This window comes from Artemia sp. Qi Xiang Cuo, chromosome 6 (assembly GCF_049724085.1).
Source record: "Artemia sp. Qi Xiang Cuo chromosome 6, ASM4972408v1, whole genome shotgun sequence".
Classification (NCBI taxonomy): domain Eukaryota; kingdom Metazoa; phylum Arthropoda; class Branchiopoda; order Anostraca; family Artemiidae; genus Artemia; species Artemia sp. Qi Xiang Cuo.
The window spans coordinates 39,298,024-39,320,847 of NC_142799.1; the positions used below are offsets into that span (position 1 = coordinate 39,298,024).

The following is a 22,824-nucleotide window of genomic DNA, read 5'->3' on the forward strand; positions in this document are numbered from 1 at the left end:
GAATTTGACTTTATTTTTGAATTAATAAAAAAAAAAAAAAAACAATATATAAATATTTAACAAAATCCACAGTATTTTACATACAAAAATGACAAAATCCTTTAACTTAGTCTCCCCTGTAAGGCTCTAAGGCAAAAAAAGAGAAAAAATAAGGAGAAACAAAACCAAACAATTAAACAAACACATTCATCAAAAATTTTTTTAAAATAATACACTCACAAAACCAACCAAAACAATCTGTAAGGAACTGTCTGAATTTGATCTGTCACCAAGTTTATTTTTTTATCCACAGCATTGTTCTTCAATTCAGAAAATGCTTTCACTTCAAATCAAGATTATCTGGATGTTTCTAATAGCTTGTTTACTGAAATACCTAAAACCTTACCCACTATTATCCTACAACTATACTTTACAAATAATACCATTAGTAGGATTAATTATACAGGGTTATTACCACAACTTACAGAGTTTGACTTTTGTTTTAATGATATAAAATCCATAGAGGTCCCATTGACATAACCCTCATAATATATTTTTGCATATCCCCTAGAAGTCTAAAATTTCCCTGCATCCTTATTGAAAACAGTTCTGATTTGACAATACATGGTTATGGCTTCAATATTTCTCTATCATCAAGCTATTACATGGTAATTAATTGCTGGGTATTAGCTTGCTAAAGTTAACAATAAATGATTACAACCTTCAAAATCTAAGGGTACCTTCTGAACTAGTATATTTATTACTGATAAGAGTTTCACTTTATACAGAGACCACCCCTTAATAAATTCTATGGAAGATTTATCCTTAACTGGTTGGATGGGATATAACATTACCCCAAATACTTTTATTCTTAAGATTTCTCAATAACCCTTGGGGCTGTACTATTGTGGTTCCATGTAATCTCTGAACACCAAACAAAGAATCTTTGGTGAGCCTGTTAACTTCTGGCATATCCAGTAAGGAGGTAAGGGGAGTCTGGAGTAGTTTTTTACCCCACCCAACCACTAACATACCAAAAATACAAAAACTGTCAGGGCTAATTATTTTGAAAAATGGTTGTTAGAGGTTCAGAAGGGCTAACATTTGATAGGAATACTATAGCTGTACTACTGTCATAGTTCATCTTTTCTTATACATAGATACTGATGGTCTTTCAACCTTTTTAGCAGGAAATACAGCATTCCTACTGGTCCAAAAGTAATTGTTACCAAGAAGTTGAATATTTTACCCTCCTTTGCCTTTCTATTTTACTTCTTACTTTTTTTAGGAAGTCTAAATGAGTAGCCACAAGAAACTAACTGACAAAGAAGTGATGGAGCTTCTTGAAACCTATATACAGCAGCAACATTTTAAGAAATTTAAAATAAATTTCTGGTGAACTATTATCTCAATTAATCAGTATTTGTACCGAACCAATCCTGCTCAAATCATCCTCAGGGCCATACTGTGGTGTTTCTTTTGATCCTGAAATTTTCCCCAGAGTACAGTGCAGATGGTTTTTTGTCTTTGTATCATCCCTTTTTGTTTTAGTTTTAAGCTTTTTCCAATAGGCAATGATTAGAAGTCCTCCAAAAAAAAAAGTGCCCCCAGATCCAACCCCAAATACCAGTGAAACTGATACCCACCTTGGCTGGTCAAGCTCACTACCATATCTCGAAGTTCACATGATAGCTCCAATTCTGAGAATAGGACAATGATCAGTGTAGGGGCTACTGTCACTATAAATGATGATAATGGGTTTCAAGAGGTCCTTTCTAGAAGCTCTAAAATAAAGAAAAAAATCTCCCCATTCAAAAGCATTTCCCCTACCCACCCCAAATCCTCCCAACCAAAACTTTGGAATTCACCTGAAATTTACTCCTATTACCCCCTTTGAAATAAAAAAGATTACTGCCGTAAAATTTGCAATTTCCAAATTGCTAAAATCAATGTTCTCTCTTAATATTCACCATGATGGATCTCTGCTAATAGCAGTCCAAGATCAGTAATCAGCAGACACAATAATTAACCTAAAATCCTTTCTGAATCAATTAATGCATCTAAATGGAACCCAAAACAATCCCCAACAAAAATAGTAGTTTATAATGTTCCCCAGAAATATTCATTCAAGAGTTAAAACAAGGGCTCTCAGATAGGGCTGGAAACATAATCCCAGTTGAAGATGTTACCCAACTTGGTAAACCTAACTCCACTAGTCTAAAAACAAGTAGATTCTTCTTATTCACACTGAAGGAAAGAATCAATATCCCGGAAAAAGTATTCCTATTTGGGCAAATCAAACTGCACAAGGAATACAAACCAAAGCCTATCCAGTGTCAGAAGTGTCTCAAACTGGGACACACAACGAACGAATGCAATGAAATTCTCCTTGAGTGTAGCAATTGAAAAGCATTCCATCCTAAAGAGTTGACAGCTTTCAACAACACTCAGCCTACATGTATCAATTGCAAAGGCCCACATGAATCTACCAATAAATCACTATGCCCTGCATATAAGAAAAGAGCACAAACACTCCAAATAGCAACAGAGAAGGCCATCCCATACTCCTTTGCAGCAATGGAAGCAAATGCTGCCCAACAATACCAAATAAAGCCTGTAATGAAACCAACCAAAACCCCCACGTCAAACGCCCCCAATGCATCAAGTACCCTGTATAAAACACCATCCTCTAAGCCCCCTAGCTCACATCCTTATCAGAAGGAATCACCAAATCAACAAGCCTCCTTGCCCAGGGAGATGAGGTCAGCCTGCCCCCCCCCCTCCCAAGACGAAAACAAACCAGAAACACCAGATTTTGCAAATGATGTTGATGCAATTGGTATCCGTGTTTGGCTAAATAATACAAAAACCTACAAAATAAGCTTTTATAACCTTAATGGCCAAACTACAGATGCCATGGATTTCTTTAATTATATAAATAATTCTAATATGTAAAAAAATATATCATCATTTGTGGAGATTTCAATGCCCACAGCCTTTTGTGGGGGAATAAACCAGCATATAAAGATGGTAAATTGATTGAGCATATGACTTCAAATAATAATGAATTAGCTGTTGCTACCCCTCCAAACTTGAATACATATTTCAACCCCAAAACTGGCAGATTCTCCACAATTGACCTACAAATTGTGTCATTAAATAATTTGAATAAAATTTATAGTCTATGTACTGACCCCTTTGCTACAGTTTGCTCCCTATATGAACCTGCTGAAACTCTATCACATACCTCCAAATATATCAACACTAAAGCAAATTGGTCTATGTTCCAAAACAAGCTAAATGATGAAATTACAAGTTTCACCCAAAATTCATGCATTTCAAACACAACAGTTAACACAAACTAAAGTTTTGGCATCTTTATTAATAAATACAGTTAATCCAGCTATCCCCAGGGCAATATCCAAAAAAACTTTCCCTAAACACATTCCTAAAGCATGGTGGACAAATGAGGGCCCAAAAAAATGAATAACAAAATAGGAAGTTAGGAGAATATTCGTAAGAAAACCATCACCTACTACATATTTAAAAAAAAATACAAGCAGAATCTAATCTAAAAAGGACTATAATAGATGCTAAATATAAATACTGGAATAATTTTGCATACAATCTCTCCATAAAAACACATGAGCCAATTATACATAAAGTCATAAGCCACATCTATGGGAAAAAGACTTCCCCCAACCCACTCCTGTATGAGCTTATACATAATAATACCCATTATGACAATGATAATGAAAAAGCTAAGCTATTTGCAACTCTTTTTGTTAATAAGCTAACATCAAATAATCGAAGCAAAATGTCCCCAATTCCTATGAACCCAAGTTACCAACCATGCCCAGGATCTGAGTATATAACTAGTCCATTTTCAATCCAGGAAATGAATAATGCAATACATCATATTAGGACCAAAACTAGCGGCAGCTATGACAATATACACCCTACATGGATAAAGAATCTCACCCCTTTTTACAAACAAGAACTGCTAAATTGTTATAATCACGCTTGGGCATCTTCTATGTTCCCTAATATATGGAAATGTTCGCCCCTCCTACCAATCCTAAAGAAAAATAAACCCAAAGATAACCCTGAATTTAATATGTCCATAATGACTACCCTAGTAATGAAGGAAATAATGGAGAAAAGTGTATAACTCAGACTCCTCGGATTCGCTGAAAAAAATAATATGATCCCTCGAACTCTAAACAAGTTCAGGACACACAACTCCCCGGCATATTATTTTATCTTGCTAACAAATACAATAAATGAATCATTCTCAAAAAATAATGTCCTAGTTGCAGCTTTCCTAGATTTTAAGGGGCATATGACAATGTGAACCACCAAATCCTTTTAAACAAACTTGCAAATCTTAGACTACCCCCCAAGCTAGTATCTTTTATAAAATCTTTCATAGAAGTGCGAAGTTTCATTGTTTGTGTTGGTTCAGCCTCTTCACCCCAAAAGACAATAACCAAAGGCCTACCCCAGGGAGCAGTCCTCAGTTGCCTCCTCTTTGCCCTATATCTCTGGGACATGAACCTACCCTACACAAATCTACAATATGCTGAAGATCTGGTGCTATGGTCATCTGGCAAGACCTTTGAGGTAGCACAGTCAAATCTGCAAAAATCTGCAAAAGTTGTGTTGGTTCAGCCTCTTCACCCCAAAAGACAATAACCAAAGGCCTACCTCAGGGAGCAGTCCTCAGTTGCCTCCTCTTTGCCCTATATCTCTGGGACATGAACCTACCCTACACAAATCTACAATATGCTGAAGATCTGGTGCTATGGTCATCTGGCAAGACCTTTGAGGTAGCACAGTCAAATCTGCAAAAGTCACTTTTCCAATTTGAAAAATTCTCTCAACATTCAGATTTACCCATTGCACCTACCAAGTCAAAAATAATCCAATTTCACTGAAAGCAAAACCATGTTAATGCAAAAGTAACGCTAAATAAAACAACTATTCCAGAAGATAATCATATTAATTACCTAGGTCTCATGCTTGACCAAAAACTTAATTTCCACCTCCACATTTCAAACACAATAAAAAAATGCTATAGAAGCATGAATATACTAAAAAGACTTCATTCCACACCCTGGGACTGTAAGGAGAAAACCTTACTCCAGTTTTATAAATCACATATAAGACCCCATATTGACTATGGGCTCATTGTCTATGGTGCATGTGCAAAGACCCAAACGCCAAAAATTGAAACAACACAAAATGATATAATAGGTCTCATATTTGGTCTTAGGAAACCCACAAGCACCAAGTTTCTGCTTATGGAGAGTGGATTAACAACAATAAGGGAGAGATGTAGCTTTCTCTTGACAAAACATCTTACAAAAATTGAATCAAATAGCTCACACACCCTACATAATTGGTTAAGAAATCCAGCCATGTATAGAGGCATTGCAGATGAGTATGCCAATATTCAGAAGGAGTTCCCTGTACCAGCAAAGTCTATTGCACCCACTTTCCCCCAATCCCCTCCATGGAATTGGTCAATTCCCATAATAAATACTGATTTCTCAAAAGTGAAATAAAGATTTAACCCCCATTGCTTTTGTCCAGAAAAAATTTGCTGAACTTAATACAATTACCTATAAAAATCACTTCCAAATATTTGTTGATGGGTCAAAAATTAATGAGAAGGTAGCAAGTGGTGCTTTCCTTCCTCACCTGAAAATTGCAATGGGTGAGAGATTATATAATAATGTATCTATAATGTCTGCTGAGTTAAATGCCATAATCATGGCATTAGAGCACCTTAAGGAAAACTAACCTTTGATTGCAAATCCAAATAATATTATTGTATACTCCGACTCTTTATCAAGCCTTGAGTTGCTGGCCTCAGCTCCACAGTAATAAGTGTCAATGTTCAACTTAGGACATTGACACTTATCATTGTATAAGTATTATAGATAAAATTGCTTCAAGTGGCATAAGAACTTATTTTCAGTATATTCCTAGCCACTCTGATATAAGTGGTAATCATCAAGTTGATAAAATAGCACGAATTGCTATAAATATTGACCAGCCAAGTGGGAGACCAATCCCAATTAGAGATATTTACCGATGGAGGCTATCAGATATTAATTTTAATAAGATTAACCCTATCCTTTCCCAATAAGTATCTTTCTAAAATTTATCATAGAATTTGTTCTGGAACAAATGGACTAAATTTTCTTGCATTTTTGTATAAGTTTTCTAATTCAAGTGGTTCAATTCCCCTCTTTGCAGGCATTGTAATATGAATAATGAAACAATTGACCATTGCCAATTTGAATGTAATATGCTGACGTCTGCACAACATACCTTGCTTTGTAAACTGTTAAAAAGCTTCAAACACCACAAAATCTCACTATCAGCCAAGAGCTTAGCCAACTATACCTGCACACAGAGCATAGAAATCGACATCTATCATCTCATAATTGAACTCCTAGAGTCAAAAGATCTACTGAAATATATCTGAAAATATCTAATAAATATGAGGCAATCAAGCCAGTAGCTCTGTAGCCCACAGAGTGAAGCAAAAGGAAAAGGGCTAAATAGTATTACTGAAAAGCCCTGATCAAATCTAACAGATGAAGATTGCAATAGGAACCCTAATTTTCAGGCTGAAGAGGACATCAAAGAAGATGTCATAGAAGTTGCTAACAGAGAGGAGGAGGTAGACACCTGTCAAACTTGTTCTTCAGATGTATAGTAGCCCCAGACATCAAGTATATTGAACAAAGATGATGTTCCTTTTGTAAGGCAGTGGAAGAAGCCCATGAGTATATTTATTGGTAAAGATGGCAGAACAAAACAGTCAAAGCAGCCATGTCCAACTTCACATACTTGCTCTTCCAGGGTAGTGGGAACCCTCAGCAAGAACATGCACAAGCTCTCAGCAGCATTTCTTCCACAAAGGTATTATGAGCCTAGTTTTGCTAAGAACACTATTGTATTGTATGGGTCTAGGAAGAACAATATAGTAACTAAATGCATGACCCAAACACAATAGATGTAAACTCAGGCAAGCTGAAGATAGTCAAATTGGTTTAATATTGTGTTGTTCATATTATTGACCTACAAATAAATTAAACATACCACTAGATGACATTTTATGCTCTTTCTGAATATAATAATTGCTTTTCTTGCAAAATCAATTTTAAGCCATTTTAGGACCCTTGAAAATAATAATTTCTATCTATATTTATTTTTTTGTATAAAAATTGGTTGTAATATTTGTTTCAAACTTACTATTTCATTATAAATCCATTTTCTAAAAGTTGTATAATTCATAAGCATTGATTTGTCAAGATAAAGTTGATTAAAAAAAAATTCAAAACAAATATGCCATGTTTTCTTCTTGTTTTGTTAGGCTGCTTAAAAACTGCCATTTCACCTGTATATCAAAAATATCAAAGCTGACAGAAGAAACATGGCAGATAGAAAAATGGAGAAATTGTTTTGAATATTTTATCTCCACATATAAAATTTAGTTGGCAAAGAGAAAGCAAGCCATAAGAAGAATTTTGTATAGGAATTCTGGCAAACTCCTCCATTATAAGATTTCCCCTGAAAACTTCTATGCTGAATCCAATGGTGTCATTTTTATTAAGATTCTATGTCTTTTATGGGTTGTTTCCCCTGTTTTTTTTTTCAAAAATCTGGCAAATTTTCTCAGGCTTGCAGCCTTTGATGGGATAAATAAAAAAATCAGCCATGTTTTATTCTTGTTCTTTTAGGCCACATGAAAACAGCCATATTACTTATATCAAAAAAAAAAAAAAAAAAAAATAAAAGCTGACAGAAGAAACATTGAGGACAGAAAAATAGAGAAATTTTTTTGAATATTTTATCAAACTTAATCCTGATAAATCAATGCTTGTGGATTATATAACTTTAAAAAATTGATTTATAATCAAATAGTAAATTTGAAAGCATAGTTTAAGCCTTCCTTATACCCAAAAACTAAAAATTTTTTAGTCATTTTCAATGACAAAAAAATTGTCAAGATTGATAAAAAAAAACTGTCATTTCACCTGTATGTCAAAAATATCAAAGCTGACAGAAGAAACATGGCAGATAGAAAAATGGAGAAATTGTTTTGAATATTTTATCTCCACATATAAAATTGAGTTGGCAAAGAGAAAGCAAGCCATAAGAAGAATTTTGTATAGGAATTCTGGCAAATTCCTCCAGTGTAAGATTTCCCCTGAAAACCTCTATGCTGAATCCAATGGTGTCATTTTTATTAAGAATCTATGTCTTTTATGGGTTGTTTCCCCTATTTTTTTTTCAAAAATTTGGCAAATTTTCTCAGGCTTGCAGCCTTTGATGGGATAAATAAACAAATCAGCCATGTTTTCTTCTTGTTCTGTTAGGCCCCATGAAAACAGCCATATTACTTGTATAAAAAAAAAAAATCAAAGCTGACAGAAGAAACATTGAGGACAGAAAAATAGAAATTTTTTTTTGAATATTTTATCAAACTTAATCCTGATAAATCAATGCTTGTGGATTATGTAACTTTAAAAAATTGATTTATAATCAAATAGTAAATTTGAAAGCATAGTTTAAGCTTTCTTTATACCCAAAAACTAAAAAAAATTTGGTCATTTTCAATGACAAAAAAATTTGTCTTAAATTTGAATTTACAAGAAAAGCAATTATTATATTCATAAAGAGCATAAAAAAAGGCATTGAGTGGTATATTTGCTATATTCATAAGTCAATAATAAGAACAGAAAAAATATTTATCATCAGATTTTACAATGTAAATAAATCTGGCCTTGACAGTTTGAACAGACATATGCTGACTACTATCTCAGATGTCCTTGTCAGCCCTGGCCACTTGACATCTTCTTTATAATGCTAGATAGTGTAGCATAAATACAGAAGTAATTGTCAACACAACAAGAAGTCAAGAAAATATATTTCAATATCAACAGCTCCTCTTGCAGTTAGGACTATCCCTTAGGAACTGTATTTGATGGATATAGTCTCAATTAACTCCTTTCCTTAAGAACTTTGAAAACTAGTATCTACTATTGTTAGAATTGAGTCTATAAGTAGTTAATACACTGAACTTTCATATTATGGCCACAAAAATTAGAAATGTAATCTCTGTCCTTGTTCAACTACCAGAAGAGGACTAGGATTTGTTCATACACAAAAAGTGATACTGCAGGGACCATCTCAACAAACTATGACCAGAATAGCCTATATTTAGGGGGTTCACATTTATGACAAACTCAAAAACTGAACACTATGCCATTGTTTTCTGACCCTTCTTTTGTTCATGTCTAATCTTATACAATAGCAGCTTTTTCAGTTTGCACAGAAGATAAGCACCATTTCTACCAATGGCAGAAAATGTTTATTTCTTGAAATTTGATTTTTGTGGAATTTATTGTTATAAAATTTTACTTTTGACCTTTAATATATAGATTTTGAAAAATTTATTTATAAACTAATAGTATGTCTTTAACCACTTTCCAAACTTTTACTAGGCCTAGCCTAGTGTTGACAACTTTTTTGTGGTTACAAAAATAAAATACTTTTGAGGCCCCTTCAAGGGGTTCAAGATGTAATTTGGGTCAATATATACCAAATCATATTATTGAGATTCAAATAAAGTGGATACACCATTCGATGCTTTTTTTTAGGCTTATTATAAACATAATACTCATTTAAATCGCAATTTGTTCTCAGCCCCCCTCCCTATATAGGCTATACCTAACCTAACCCTGAATTGCCATATATAGGGGGGGAGACGGTAATTCATTTCCAATATGGAAGCTTATTACATTCGTAAACGGACTTAAAAAAGGCAATGAATGGTTTATTCACTTAATCCTTAACTCAATAATATGATTTGGTATATATTGACTGTAATTTGCCCTATAAGCAATTATTGAATTATGGAAGAGAATAAAAAAGGCCTACAAACTCTTTTCTAGTTGAGGTGCGGTTCTCTAAAAGCCAGTAACATTTAAGCAACCTTTCTCAGTTCAGAAAATATTTCAAATTATAGTGCAAAAACAGGCGCTACAATTTAATGTTCAACTATGTAGTTGAGCCGCATTTACCACAAATATAAATTGAAAAGCCTAGCACAATTAGACACGTCAAGGCCAAACCAGAATCTGCAATTTAAGGAAAAGAAGAAATTTAGTGATGATAACGATGAAAATGAAACAGTGCGTTCGGACTAGAGATTGTAAAATAGTAAGATAATTGATTGCTTGAAAACAATTAATTTACACTACAATAACATTAATGCCAGGGGTGGATCTAGAGAAAAATCTTGGGGGTGGGGGCAATTTGAAAAGGGTGCCAATGGGCAAAATTTTGGGAGTCCAATGTGACAAAGGGGCCAATAATTGACAAATTAATTCTAAAACAAAGTGAAAAAAGAAAAAAAAAACACGGAAAGGAGGGTGCCAAAAAAATATTGGGGGGAGGGGCTGGGGTCCTCCGTCCCCCTGAATCTGCCAGTGAATAATGCTGAAATTTCTCTGTAGGTGCCAGGTACTCTGGATCTCTACTTTCATGAGCTATAACCATTTTTATTTTCACGGATTATTTTAAGTAAAAATTTGGCCAACCCAAAGTACGGCAAGGATGACTTGGGAAAATTTTGGAAGCGAAAGTAGCAGTGCTTCAACGCCGAAAAAATGAAAAATCTGTCGTCGTCGGTCAGAAATCATGAAAGAATCCTGTCGTAACAGCAAAGAATCTGAGAATTTTCCTGGCAAGCCCAAGCTACTTAGTTTTGGTTTTCTGGTAACATATACTCGATTTTCATTTTCGGTTGACCTCTGGAAAAAGCAAGTTTTTTCAATTGAAAGTAAGGAGCAAAATTAAAACTTAAAACGAACAGAAATTATTGCAAATATGAGGGGGTTGCTCCTCCTCAACACCTCATTCTTTACGCTAAAGTTTTTTAGTAATTAAAAAAAACGTCTTATTGTTCTAATTAAACAAAGCTTGTGTTTCAAGAGTCGTTCTTAACGAAATGGGACACAATTCAATCTTTAGCATAACTAAATAAAAAAAGTTTTTTATAACTGAAAGAAAGGAGCGACATTAAAACTTAAAACGAACAGAAATTATTCCGCATATGAAAGGGCTGTCCATTCCTTAACGCCTCACTCTTTACGCCAAAGTTTGACTCTTTGTCACAACTCTAAATTTTAAAACAATAAAAACTTTATCCTAAAGAGCGAAGCGTTGAGGAGTGGACAGCCCCTTTCATATACGGAATAATTTCTGTTCGTTTTAAGTTTTAATGTCACTCCTTACTCTCAGTTAAAAAAAACTTTCTTTTTCTATTTAATTTTTGAACGTTTGTCAACTAATGCAGGTTCGAGTTTGGCTAACCGTACATGGAAAATTAAAACACAATTTGGATATTAATTTTGACAGATTTATTCCATCTATGAAGGGTTGCTCCCTCCTCAATACCTTGCTCTAAAACTTTAAGCACTTTTGAAAAAGCTTCCTGTTCTAATTAAACGACCCCGTGTTTCAGTAGACGCTCTTAAAAAGTTGGGAAAAACAGTTAAACTTTAACATAAAGAGATAGGTATTGAGGAGGGGGCAACCCGTCAGAGGAAACGTACCCCTCCCCTCAAGGAAAAATCCTTCGTGGAAATTTCATCCAACGTAAAGTGCACCCCCTTCAAATTCCCTCCAGAGAGTTTCATCCTCGCTGAAAAAATTCTTACATTCCTGTAAAAATGCTTGCGAACGATTCAACCTGAAAAATTCTCCTTAACATTCTTTCATTTGAATAAGACTTTAATATCTAATCGGCTTCTCGATCACTCCAGAATGCCCCTTTCCATGGAAATTATTTCCAAAAAATCGAAACAAGCGGAGAAAAGCCCCTGGATGATTCCCCCGGAACATCTCCATATTAAAAAATTTGGCAAAGAGAATCTATGACAATTAAAAAGAATTTCGTATAATAATTCAGTCAACCCCCCCCCCCCCCCCATAGTGACAAATTTCCCTTGGAATAATTGCCCCCCGGAGATTCCCCTCCCCAAGGAAGGTTCTCCCAGTAGAAACCCCCCCCCCCCCCCCAGATGCAGACTGGGCAGGGGGCAAGGGGCAATTGCCCCCGGGCCGGTCAGTTTTTTGGCCGCTTGGTACCGGTTGTTTAGTTTTTTCTAAGTACAAAAGTGCAGTCGACATAATGTTCAACAAAAAATTGTGCTTGACAATTTTTCGGCTTTGTTATTAAAGGCTTACCTACAGATTTAGCGTAGATAACATCATCCTGCCTTAGGAACGGACGGACCCTTTTTCGCATGATTGTCACTGTCGATTACATAGGGGCAGATCTTTATATTAAAGAGCCTCTCAGTCTATTGAGGCTGCGTTCAATATACCATTTATATTTGCACGATTATTGGTCAAATTATTTTCTTAGATGACCACAGCTCGGACAGAGCACCGCCCATTTGAGGTCCATTGAGTTGACCCTATAAGTTATTGTTGCCTCAGTTTAACTTTCGTGTTTTTATAGTGTTTCTTTCCAGTCGCGGGACTCGCAGTCTCGCTTTCAGAAAATCAAAGGTCAATGATGGGATTGGAGTTTTTCACAGTCCTTGAACTTTGGAAATATCCAATCCGATCATTAAACCTTGATAAAACCTTTTTTTGTTGGTGGATGGTCGAACAGTGAATTTAAACCAAGATTTAACGTCCTGGTAGCTGTCGTACCTGTCCAAATTTCCAGTGACAAGGGTATGAACGAACTTTTATAAGCCTAGATAAAAGAGCAAGGACTTAATTCTTTTATGAAGGGCAAATTTAATGCACTTTGTTCTCACATTAAAAACTACATTCCAGATTTGGTTTATATCTGGTGCTACAGCCACGTTCTAAACCTTTGCGCCATTGATTGTAGCACTGCAACAGACGCGAGGAATCCTGGATTTCATTAACAAATCACATTTCCTTTTGTAAACAGACTTTAAACGCGAGTAAAATACTACATACAGAGGCTGAAGCCTATGTGATGTATTGACACAGTAACAATCCCTTTCTCCCTACAAATATCATATGCTTCAGATGAGCAATGAGTGGAATGGTTGTCCAGAATAAGAAGCATTTTGTTGTCATTACTAGCATGAGTAAACTCAGCAAAGTGTTTTAACCAAACAACGAACATTTATTCGTTGATCCAGCCTGTCTTAGAGTATGAGTAAACTGATCCAGCTGGCCCATTTTTTCTAAGAGTGGGGACACACGAGCTCGAGGAAATATGAACACTGGTCGAGCATAAAGCCCTCCCCAACTCATTGCACACACAATTGTAATGTTTTTTCCCCTTTCCCAATTTGTTATAGAACCCACACGCTTTTTTCCCCGTTCTGCCAGTATTAGACCAGGGTCCTGCACAGTGGTGATCCATGTTTCATCTAATTTCCAATAATTGGTATCTTTAAACTTGTATTTACCCATAGTCTGTTCTAAATTTTGGAAACAACGATTTACTTCCTCTTTGTTAAACCTCTTCCGATGCTTGTGGCTTCAGGTTTGCGCACACTAATTTTATTTCTGTCCATGAATACGTACATCCAATCCAAGCCAGCCATTTTTGTTTCTTTATCAACTCTATGGCTTAATAGGTTTCTTTCCGCATATTCAAATGCAATTTTTCTTAATTTCAGTGCAGTGATGCCGTAGAAAATCTTTGATAAAGTTTTTACATGGTCAGCTAAAGCTGCTTAGTGAACATGAGGGAATACACACTTCCTGCCTAAGCTTGGATCAGAATCAATCCCACTCTTCATTCGTTCTTGCAAAGTGCTGAATGGTATTTTGAATTGATCAGCAGCCTTTCGAATCGATAATCCTCTACAAATGGCTGTCTTTGCTTTCTTTAAGTCCTCCGCAGTCCATGCAGCTTTATCTGTTTTGCTTATGTATTTTCTGGGCATCTGAAACATAGAAAAAAAATGAGTACTAATGGGATAATGCTGGTCATGACTGCCATTACCCCTAGCGCGGTGACCACCATTACCCCAACCGTATGGTTGTTATTTAACGGTTAAAGATCAGAATATCAGTGCTTAAACCTTAATAAAATGCTAAATGATACAACGATATGACTTACCTTGTTATTGCGAGATAAGTCTCGTTTCGTGAAATGTAAACAGAAAGACCTGATAGTGGATTAAACTATTGTCTGTCTTATAAGGTGGAACGTCAAAACAGTCTTTCTTACACAACAGACAAACTAAGGCTGGCAAGATGCCGAGCACTCTAGTAGTATTTCTATTAACTGTCTCGAGATGGCAGCACCCATCGGTGTAAAGCTGCGTTATCCACTTTACGAGAAATCATAGTGACCGCCATTACTCGCTGACCGCCATTACCCCAGTCTCCCCGTTTCAAATGGCCTTTACTTTTCTTTGAAAAACTTATTTTTCTGAAAGTTTTTTTTTTGAATTAATTTTTGTTCGTTTTTGATTGCAACAAATTTCAAGTTTTTAAAAATTCCTGATTTCAAAATTAAACTTTAAAAAAGAAATCAAATATTCATCAAAGTATCAAAACTGATATCAAAGTAAAAAAAATGGGTTTGTGTCATTCTCGGAGTTTTTATTATCTGGTGTTTGAACTAATTTTAACAAAATTGCTATCTCAAAATCTTTAACGGATGAGTTTGGGGGAAAAGGGCGTGGGGGGACTAGATTAAGCTTCGGTCTCTTTTGACTCATTAAAAGTGAACTAGAACTTTCTATTTTCAATCAAATGACCCCTTTCTGAAGTTTATACGAGTATCCCTTCTATAAGAGCAATATATACCCCCAGAGTATAATTTACAACACCTATCCGTGGGCCCTGGGGGGTTGTGTCGACCCTGGAGTTTTAATATCTGATGGTTGAACTATTTTTAACAAAATGGTCACTTGCAATTTTTATCGGATGGGTTTATCCATCCGTTACATCCAAAGGTGTGGAGGGCAGGAGGGGCTAGTTACCCTCTAATCTTTTTTCACTCAGAGAAAATGAACTACAACTTTTAATTTCCATTCAATTGAACCCTCTCTGAAGTTTATACGAGCATACCTTCCTTAAAAACCATGTTTGTCCCCAGAGTAATACCTACAACGCCTGCTCCGGCTCTGGGGGGGGGGGGGGGGCTGTCGACACAGGAGTTTTTCTTATCTGATCTTTGAACTATTGTTAGCGAAATAACCATACGTAAAGTTTTTTGTTATATGATCTTTGAACTATTTTTAACAGGATGGCTACCTCAAATTTTTTATCAGATGTACTTGGGGAATCAGGGCTTGGGGGGCCAACTGCCCTCTTATCACTTTTTACTCATAAAAAGGCCTCTAGAACTCTCGATTTTCAATCGAGTGAGCCCCCTTTGAAGTTTATACGACGACTCCTTCTGTATGAAGTGTATCTGGGAAAAAATAAATGGAGTGTAGGGGGAGGCTGGCTGCCCTTCGATCACTTTTGACTCTTAAAAACTGAATTACAACTTTCAATTTCCAATGAAATGAACCCTTTAGGAATTTTATACGAGCATCCCTTCCATAACAACCATATATGGCCCCAGGGCGTAACTTACAACGCCTACCGCCATGCCCTGGGGGGCTGTGTCAACAACGGAGTTTTTTTGTTATCAGAACTTTTAAATATTTTTAACAAAATGTCTATCTCAAAATTTTTATCTGATGCATTTAGGGCGTGGAGGAGGGGGGGGGACTAGTTGCCCTCCTGTCTCTTTTGACTCTTAAATAGATAACAAGAACTTTCAATTTCAAATCAAATGAGCCCTCTCCGAAGTTTATACGAGCATCGCTTCCAAAAGAACTATATATGTCCCTAGACCATTACTCATAAGGCCTGCTCCGGGCCCTGGAGGGTTCCGTCGACACAGGATTTTTTCTTATCTGACATTTGAATTATTTTTAATGAAACGGCTATTATAAAAATTATATCGGATGGGCTTGGGGAAAAAGGATGTGCGTGTGTGAGGGGGGGGCTATTTGCCCTCGAATATATTTTTACTCTTAAAAATTGAACTAGAAATTACAATTTCCAATTAAATGAGCCCTCTCTGAAGTTTATACGAGCATCCCTTTCATAAGAACCATATTCGCCCCCAGGACAACACTTACAACGCCTATCCCCCGGGCTCTGGATGGCGTTTTTGTTATCTAATTTTTGAACAATTTCCAAAGAACTTGCTTTCTCAAAATTTGTAGCGGACGGGTTTGGGGAAAAAGAGCGTGAGGGGGGGCCAGTTTAACTCTCTTGACTCTTAAAAAGTGAACTAGAACTTTCAACTTCCAATCAAATGAGCCCTCTATGAAGTTGATACGAGCATCCCTTTCATAAGAACCATACAAGCCCTTAGGGCATAACCTAGAACGCCTTCCCTTGTGACCTGGGGGGGGAGGTCAATTGACACTGGAATTTTTCTTATCCGACCTTTGAACTATTTCTAACAAGATGTCTATCTCAAAATTTTCATCAGATGGGCTTTGAAAAAGAAGGCGTGGGGGCGATAGCTGCCCTCGGATCTCTTTTAACTATTAAAAAGTGAGCTCGAACTTTCAATATCCAATCAAATGAGTCCTCTCTGAAATTTATACGAGCATCTCTTTCATACGAACAATATATGCCCAGGGCATAACTTACAACGTCTGCCCCTGGGTCCTGGGGGGTTGTGACGACACCTAAGTTTTTGTTATCTGACTTTTGAGAAATTTTTAACTTAATGGCTATCTCAAAATTTTTATTGGATACATTTGGGGAAAATGGGGCGGGGGGGGGAGTTGCCGTCCAATCTCTTTTGACTCTAAAAACTTAACTAGAACTTTCAATTTCCAGTCAAATGAGCCATCTCTGAATTTTTTACGAGCACCCTTTCAATAAGAACCATATATGCCCCCAGGGCATAGCTTAAAACACCTGCCCACAGGCCCTGGGGGGCTGTGTTAACCCCTGAGTTTTCGTTATATGGTCTTTGTACTGTTTTAAAAAAAACTATCTCAAAATTCTTATCGGATTTGTTTGAGGAAAAAAGGGCATGAAGGAGGGGTGGGGGCTAGATACCCTCCAGTCTCTTGTGACTCTTAAAAAGTGAGCAAGAACTTTCAATTTCCAATCAAATGATCCCTCTTTGAGGTTAATACGAGCATCCCTTCACTAAGACCTATATGAGCTCCCAGGGCATAACTTACAACGTCTGCCCCAGGGCCCTGGTGGGTTGTGTCGACACCGGAATTTTTGTTCTATGATCTTTGAACGATTCTTAACAAAATAGCTATCTTGAAATTTGTTATTGGACGCATTTTGGAAAAAAGAGTTTGGGGGAGAAAGCTGGTTACCCTCCAATATATTTTGACGCTTAAAAAATGAACTAGAACTTTCAATTTCCAATCAAATGAGCACTCTCTGAAGTTTATACGAGCATTCCTTCCATAAGAACCATACATGCCCCCAGGGCACAACTTATAACCCTTTCCCCTGAAGACTGTGGCGGGAGTGTCCTGCTCAAACACATAATTTCCAGAACTTTCGACTACGTTGAACAAAATGGCTATATCTACATCTTTATTGGATGTGTTTGGGGAAATGGTGGGCATGGAAAAGGTGTCAGTTTCCTTAGAATCACTTTCGACTATTAAAAAGGGAACTAGCCATTTAAATTTCCAATCGAATGAGCCTTTTCTGAAGTTTCATTGCACACAACGTGGTCTTTACAAAACCTTATATGCCCCCAGGGCATAAATTACAACCCGTGCCCTAGGGGCTGTGGAGGAGTTGTCATCCTCAAAGACCTAATTTCCAGAACTTAAACCTACGTTTAATAAAATGGCTGTCTCAAAATTTTGATTGGATGTGTTTGGGGAAACGGTGGGCGTGAGAGGGGGATTAGTTGCCGTCAAATCACTTTCCGCTATTAAAAAGGGCACTAGCCCTTTGATTTTCCAATCAAATGAACCTTTTTTGAAGTTTCTACGACAACGCCTTCTATAAAAACCTTATATGCCCCCAGGGTATAACTTAAAACCCTTGCCTTGAGGGTTGTGAGGGAGTGTCCTCCTCAAAAATATATTTTCTCTCTGGAAAACAACTACGCTGAACAAAAGGGCTATCCCAAAATTTTGTTTGGATGTGTTGGGGGGAATGATGGGCGGGGGGGGGGGCTAGTTGCCCTCCAATCACTTTCTACTATTAAAAAGGGCACTAGAACTCTCGATTTCTAACCGAATGAGCCCCTTTTGAAGTTTCTACGACGATCCCTTTCATATGAAGTGCCTCTGGGAAAAAATTAAATGAATAAACAAATACATAATAATAATAACACATTGGAGCCGTATTGCCTTTACTATAGACAACGCTATAGCGTTGCCTCTGATCTAAAATGGTTAAAAGTGATCTAAAAGGTTTATAAGTGATATAAAACGTTTATAGGAGATCTAACGCTTTTATAAGCAATATAATTGTTTATTAGTGACTTATAGTATCTATAACTGATCAAAAGCTCTTATAAGCAATCTAAAGCACACATGATTGATATAAAGAGTGGTATATATAGATATATCGCTCTTTGAATGATATATACAGGTGACACAAAGTATTTAAAAGTGATCTAACAAGTTTATAAGTAAGAAAACGAATGCAAATTATATTGAGCGTTTAGATGTGTTCTAAAGTGCTTAAAATTGTTGTACAAACCTACATAACTGATCTAAAGAGTTTGTACGCGATCTAAACCGTTTATAAGTTTACAGCACGTTTGTAAGTGATATAAAACATTTATAAGTGAACTATAGCGTATAGTTAGGCATAGCGCTTATTAGTGATGGAAAGTCGACATACGTTCTGAGGATGTTATAATGTATAAATGTTTATTTCCCAAAAATATATCAAGATATGTAGTAGCCTTATGATTGAACCTTGGAAACCCCACATTCTTTTTTACTTTCTTGCAACTCCTTGACTTTTCTTTCTATTAATGCTTTAGGTCACATGTTAATGTTTATGCATCACTCACCTAAGCACTTATAACTTATCCAAATCACTTATAAGCGAAATAAAGCGTTTATAAATGTCCTAAAGCATTTATAAGAGATCTAAAGAGTATTTAAGTCATCTAAAGCATTTACAGGTGTTCTCGAGCGTTTAAAAGGGCAATAAAGCTTTTTTGTGGTTTCTTTCGTGAGATTGGTCTGAGTACAAATCCCGAGACAAACTTGAAAACAAGGCTCTGAGAGGGGTTATCATCCTCAAAAACCTAATTTCTAAAACTTTCAACTACTTTGAACAAAATAGCTATCTAAAAGTTTTGAGTGGGTGTGTTTGGGGATAAGGTAGGCGTGAGAGGGGGTTAGTTGCCCTCCAATCATTTTCGGCTATTAAAACGGGCACCAGCCCTTTGAATTTCCAATCGAATGAGTCCTTTTTCAAGTTTCTTCGATACAGCTTTCGATAAGAGCATTATATGCCCCCAGGGTATAACTTACGACCCTTACCCTGAGAGCTGTGGGGGGAGTTTCCTGCTTAAAGATATAATTTTCGGACCTTTTAACTACGTGGAACAAAATTGCTATCTCAAAATTTGAATTGGATGGGAAAATGGTGGGCGTGAGAGGGGGGTTAGTTACCCAGAGATTGGTCTGAGTACAACATGGCTATCTCAAAATTTTGATTCGATGTGTTTGGGGAAATGGTGGGCGTAAAGGGGGGTTACTTACCCTCCAATCACTTTTGAGCATTAAAAAGGGCACTAGCCCTTTCAATTTCCAATCAAATGAGCCCTTTTTGAAGTTTCTACGATAACGCTTTTTATGAAAATTTTAAATGCCCCAGGGCAGAACGTACAACCCTTGCCCTGAGGGCTGTGGGGGGTTGTCATCCTCAAAGACCTAATTTCTACAATTTTCAACTACGTTGAACAAAATGGTTATCTCAAAATTTTGATTGTATGTGTTCGGGAAAAAGTGGGCGTGAGAGGGGGGTTATTTACCCTCCAATCACTTTCGAATATTAAAAAGGGCACTAGCCATTTGAATATCCAATCGAATGAGGTTTTTTTGAAAGTTTTTACGACAACGCTTTCTATAAAGACCTTATATGCCCCAAGGGTATAGCTTACAACTGTTGCCCCTGAGGTCTGTGGGGGAGTGTCCTCCTTAAAAACATAATTTCTATCTGGAAATCAACTACGCTGAATAAAATGGCTATCTCACAATTTTGATTGGATGTGTTTCGGGAAATGGTGGGCGTGGAAGGGATGCTATTTACCTTCCAATCACTTTCGACTATTAAAAAGGGCACAAGCCACTCCAATTTCCAATCGAATGAGCCCTTTTTAAAGTTTCCACGACAACGCCATCTATATGAAAAACCTTATATGCCCCCAGGGCACAGCTTACAATCCTTGCCCTGAGGACTGTGGGGGGAGTGTCATCCTCAAAAACATTATTTCCAGACTTTTTATCTACTTTGAGCAAAACAGATATCTCAGAATTTTGATTGGATGTGTTCGGGGAAACGGTGGGTTTGAGAGGGGTGTTAGTTATCCTCCAATCACTTTCGACTATTAGGAAGGGTACAAGACCTTTTCGTTTCCAATCGAATGAACGCTTTTTTAAAGTTCTACAGCATCGCTATCTATAAAATAGTTATATGCCCCCACTGCATAACTTACAACCCTTGCCCCGAGGGCTGTGGGGGGAGTGTCATCCTCAAGACATAATTTCCGAACTGTTTACTACGTAAAAAAAAGAACTATCTCAAAATTTTGATTGGATGTGTTTGGGGAAATGGTGGGTGCAAAAGGGGTGTTAGTTATCCTCCAATCAGTTTCTACTATTAAAAAGGGCACAAGCCCTTCTAATGTTCAATCGAATGAGCCCTTTTTGAATTTTCTACAACATCACTACGGCTGTGGCAAACCAAAAGGTGGTAAGTGACATGTTCTCGAAAAATGAGTTTTATACCTATCCCCACTAAACAGAACACGCTCGATCGATTGGTCTATTCAGAATGTGCGTATCTTCTTTCGTTCCCGAGATATTCAAAGCTTTGTGATCTGTTAAAAAGGCGTTATGTGCATTTCTCGGGCTGTCTTGCATGCCAAAAGCAGTTAAGTTCACCGACGGGCAAGTCCTGCACTTATCTCCTTTCGGGCTGCCGTGGATACCAGTAAAACAAGTTTTCAAGTTGTCACTTATCGCCTTTTGGTCGTCCACGCCGGGATTTTTTCGTCACTTCCATTACTGTCTGAAGAAAAGAAGAAAACTAGACTATGCAAAATGAACAGAGGAAAGCGCCTTTTAACTGAAGCTCTGAAAACGGCCCGAAAAAGGTAAGAACCGATGGACTCCATGGACTTATCGAGGCTAAAATTAGGAAGAACAGAAATGTTGAGGACTTTGGTGCTTTGAAGAAGCTGATGGAAGTTCTTTATAGATAGTCTATCTATAAAGAACTTTATATGCCCCCAGGGCATAACTTATAACCCTTGCCCTGAGGGCTCTGAGGGGGGTTATCATCCTCAAAAACCTAATTTCTAAAACTTTCAACTACTTTGAACAAAATGGCTATCTAAAAGTTTTGAGTCGGTGTGTTTGGGGATAAGGTAGGCGTGAGAGGGGGTTAGTTGCCCTCGAATCATTTTTGGCTATTAAAACGGGAACCAGCCCTTTGAATTTCTAATCCAATGAGTCCTTTTTCAAGTTTCTTCGATACAGCTTTCGATAAGAGCATTATATGCCCCCAGGGTATAACTTACGACCCTTACCCTGAGAGCTGTGAGGGGAGTTTCCTGCTTAAAGATATAATTTTCGGACCTTTCAACTACGTAGAACAAAATTGCTATCTCAAAATTTGAATTGGATGGGAAAATGGTGGGCGTGAGAGGGGGGTTAGTTACCCTCTTCAATTTCCAATCGAATGAGCCCTTTTTGGAGTTTCCACGACAACACTTTCAATAAAAACCTTATATTCCCCCAGGGCATAACTTACAACCCTTGCCCTAAGGGCTGTGAAGGGGTTGTCATCCTCAAAGACATAATTTCAAGAACTTTGAACTACGTTGAACAAAATGTCTATCTCAAAATTTTGATTGGATGGGGAAATGATAGACGTGAGAGGGGGGGGGGGTTAGTTGCCCTCCAATCACTTCTGACAATTAAACAGGGTACTAGCCCTTTCAATTTCCAATCGAAAGAGCCCTTTTTGAAGTTTCTACAACAACGCTTTCTATATAAAAAACCTTATATGCCCCCAGGGCCTAGCTTTCAACCCTTGCCATGAGGGCTGTGGGGGGAGAGCCATCCTCAAAAAAATTATTTCCGGACTTTTTAACTACTTTGAACAATATAAATATCTCAAAATTTTGATTGGATGTGTTTGGGGAAACGGTGGATGTGAGAAGGGTGTTAGTTATCCTCCAATCACTTTCAACTACTAAAAACGGCACAAGCCCTTCTAATTTCCAATCGAATGAGCCCTTTTTAGAGGTTTCTACAGCATCGCTATCTATATAAACCTTATATGCCCCTAGGGCATATTTTACAACCCTTACCCTGAGGGCTTTGAGGAGGTTATCGTCCTCAATGACCTAATTTCTAAAACTTTTGACTATGTTGAACAAAATGGTTATCTAAAAATCTTGATTGGATGTTTGGGGAAAAGGTCGGCGTGAGAGGGGGGTTAGCTGCCCTCCAATCACTTTCGACTATTAAATAGGGCACTAGCCCTTTGAATTCCCCATCGAATGAGCCCTTTTTGTAGTTTCTACGACAAAGCTATCTATAAAAACCATATATGCCC

At 37.0% G+C, this 22,824-nt stretch overlaps 1 protein-coding gene across 1 annotated transcript in view; it reads right to left on the reverse strand.

Moving 5' to 3' along the window:
• The window catches only part of Arf1 (ADP-ribosylation factor 1), a 40,411-nt gene extending 30,260 nt beyond the window's left edge, over nt 1-10,151 (reverse strand). The window contains exon 1 of the mRNA XM_089090732.1: nt 10,083-10,151. The gene's annotated coding sequence lies outside the window, so the exon portion shown is untranslated. The remainder of the gene's footprint in view (nt 1-10,082) is intronic.
• Nucleotides 10,152-22,824: the final 12,673 nt, after the last annotated feature.